Source organism: Palaemon carinicauda, chromosome 42 (assembly GCF_036898095.1).
Source record: "Palaemon carinicauda isolate YSFRI2023 chromosome 42, ASM3689809v2, whole genome shotgun sequence".
NCBI classification, from domain to species: Eukaryota; Metazoa; Arthropoda; class Malacostraca; order Decapoda; family Palaemonidae; genus Palaemon; species Palaemon carinicauda.
In genome coordinates, this window is record NC_090766.1 from 51659888 (window position 1) to 51663892 (window position 4005).

The window sequence follows — 4005 nt, forward strand, 5'->3', positions numbered from 1 at the left end:
AATGTTGTCATTCTTCTTAAGATATTTTATAGTAATTGTTAATTACTTTTCTTGTAGTTTCCTTATTTCCTTTCCACGCCGGGATATTTTCCTCGTTGGAGACCTCAGGCTAATAGCATTCTGCTTTTTCCAACTAGGGTTGTAGTTTAGCATGTTTTTCAGTTAGGAATATACCCTGCATCTTTTTCTAGTGCACTAAAAATGCAATATCCTGAACTCTTTATAATCTCCTCTATCTATTTTTACCTTCATGCAAAGAAGCAATTATTCCTCTCATCCTATTTCTCAGGAATATTTCGGCAAATCCAGACATACCTTACACATCTTGGTCAGTCACTCAGTACGCTTTCATCACCATATCAAAGCATCTTACTTACAATCCCATGTGGTGGCCGATGTGGTAACGTCCCTGACTGGTGAACGCTAGACTGGGGTTCGAGTCCCACTCAAACTCGTTAGTTTCTTTGGTCGCTGCACCCTCACCATCCTTATGAGCTAAGGATGTGGGTTTTAAGGGAGCCTATAGGTCTAGCTGCTGAGTACAACCATTGCCTGGCCCTCTTTGGTCCTAGCTTGGCTGGAGAGGATGCTTGGGCGTTGATTATATGAATATATGGTCAGTCTCTAGGGCATTGCCTTGCTTGATAGGGCAATATCACTGACCCTTGCCTTTCCCATTCATGAGTGACCTTTAACCTTCAAATCAGGGTGTTTTCTCATCATTCAACTTGTTATTATTATAATTAACAGTATATTCTTTTACTGTCTAGGAACTCACTACTTGGGTGGTGTTACTCATGCAGAGTCCATGTAAAATAAAACTATAAACCTTACAATGTTGTGGAAAATTAAATATAAGTTCAAAATGACGAGAATAACACACCGACGCTTCTTAGGTATTATTATTATTATTATCATTATTATTATTATTATTATTATTATTACTTGCTAAGCTACAGCCCTAGTTGGAAAAGCAGGATGTTAAAAGCCAGGAGGCTCCAACAAGGAAAGCCCAGTGAGGAAAGGAAAGAAGGATAAAATATTTTAATACGAATAACAGCATCAAATAAGTATCTACTATGTAATCTATAAAAAACTTTAACAAAACAAGAGGAAGAGAAATATGATAGAATAGTGTGACCAAATGTACCCCCAAGCAAGAGAACTCTAACCCAAGACATGGATTGAATTTTAGGTGACTCATCAACGCCTCACAGTAATCAGATAAGTTCTAATGGGTTAATTATCCTAATTATGCCATCAAAAGTCACTTCTAGACTTATCAAACTGACACTAACCCTTTCAACTACACATTCAACATCTCTAATAAACTAGTGTACCCAACCCGTCAAAAATGACGGCTAAATATTTAAGATAGATATTCACACACAGATTCGATCCTTCCCACACCTTCCCCTTACCTAACTACAACCCTTCTCACCGGGGGGGGGGGGGATTGACTACTCCCTCTCCCCCTAACTGCGGGACGGAGAGAGACCGAGTAGTCAAATGTTTGGCAATGCGTTGAGCTTGAAAAGATTTGTGTGTGTGTGTATATATATATACATATATATATATATATATATATATATATATATATATATATATATTATATATATATGTGTGTGTGTGTGTGTGTATGTATGTATATATATATATATGTGTGTGTGTGTATATATATATATAAATATATATATATATATATATATATATATATATATATATATATATATATATATATATATATATATATATATGTAATAGTCGGACACGTTGCTATTTATTGTACAAGGTAGATACGTACTTCACTGACCAAGAACTCCATTCTATATTGACAGCATTTCTCCTTTTATCTCTTGTATTCAGAGATCTAAGCACACGTAAGTGTTTCTATCCACATCTACTTCTTGATTAAACTCACTCTCTCTCTCTCTCTCTCTCTCTCTCTCTCTCTCTCTCCTCTCTCTCCTCTCTCTCTAATAACCATTTTATAATGAATAAAGGTTTTTGACCTAGACTTTGACTCTCTCTCTCTCTCTCTCTCTCTCTCTCTCCTCTCTCTCCCTCTCGTCTCTCTCTCTCTCTCTCTCTAATAACCATTTTATAATTGGACAAAGGTTTTTGACTTAGAATCTCTCTCTCTCTCTCTCTCTCTCTCTCTCTCTCTCTCTCTCTCTCTCTCTCTCTCTCTCTCTCTCTCTCTCTCTCATTTTTCTTTTTCACTTAATTCCTTCTTGACTTTTGTTCAGCAATTTATTACTTCCGCTAACGAAGTAGGAAGGAGGTTATGTTTTATCCCCTGCTTGTGTTTGTTTATGTGTGTTTGTGAAAATCTTCCTGGCCACAATTTTAATCGTAAGAGTAATGAAACTTGCAGGTATTAACTGTTATGTAAAAAGCTGGAAATGATTAATCTTGGAAGGTCAAGGTTAAAGGTCAAGGCCACGGTCAAGCCAAATGTCCAATTCACGTAATCAATTTTAACCTTGTTATACTTCAGTAAATCAATAATTTGTCATACTTTTTATCTATTCAATATATCACCTGCCTGGAACCACGACAAATTTCTGCGGATTCCATAATTAGATAAAAAAAATAAAAAAAGAAAATCGTACTCCGAATAAACTCCTACAAACTCTATTTCTATAATCTTTTCCCCATTTTGTCACATTTAGCTCTAAAATTTCCCTTCTCGTTTCAATCTTATCAGGCTAAAGCCAGGCTGACACTTGCACGAATTTGTGGCATGCATTGTCACGATTCAAGTCGTGAACTGGCGTGAAGTGTTCGTAACCCGTCGTGACATCGTGGCATGTCGTGACGAGAATTTTGAAATGTTCAAAATTTTGGTCACGGCAAAATTTCGTGACCGGGTCGTGAACTATGCGGGAACTGTTCGTGAACTCGTCGGGACGATGCGGGAAGTGCTCAAACTATGCGTGAACTCGTCGTGACAGTTCGTGTTAAATATGGACAAGTTAGCTGTGATTCTGAGGTAATTTTTGTTTTTTATTGATCTTCCAGTTCGTGCAACAAAATGTCATGACTTGCCACGACAAATTCGTGGCAAAAAAGTCGTGCAAGTGTCAGGGTACCCTAAGACTTTATTCAAGTCTCAGCTATATTATGAACCATTCTTTCAAACCTGAACATTGGCCAATCTCAAATTCTCCTTTCATGAAATAACAATTATTCCATGTCTTAACATTACACCAATAATTTTCTCTTTGCATACACACATGAACACATGCGCGCGCAAACACACAGAGGCAATGTCCACTAGGAGTGACCGGAAATTTATACACACACACACACACACACACACACACACACACACACATATATATATATATATATATATATAGTATATATATATATATATATATATATATATATATATATATATATACACATATATATATATAAAATAAACTTTCGGTTTATTACATAAGGAAGATTAATGTTATACGTAAATATGAAAGGATAAATTCTTATCAAATAAATTGTTTGTGTAGTAACCATATCTGAAAAAAGGCATAAAAACCTGTGAAATGTATTCTAGTCATAAAGTAGTGGTAAAGAAGTTTAACTGGATATCTTTTGCGGTGGTCTGGTCATGTATAAAAAATTGAGAGTAGGTAAGTGATACAAAGACCCCAGAAAATACATATCAAAAGGGATAGAACAAGTTGCTGAAACAAAAGGTATTACAGTACCAGTAAAACAAAATGTCAAAGGCCTGCGCAGTTTTATAAAAAGGGTTTGAAGCACTGCTAATGAGTTTTCAACATACATATACCAATTAGTCATTGCTGTGAATATTTCGTTCCTCCCTTACTTAGCAGTTAAAGATGTAGGTTAGAGATATTACTGTAATTTTTTATCCCTGGAGAGAGCCACTATCGAAATAACTTATTTCTATTGACGTATATATATATATATATATATATATATATATATATATATATATATATATATATATATATATATATATATAGATATATA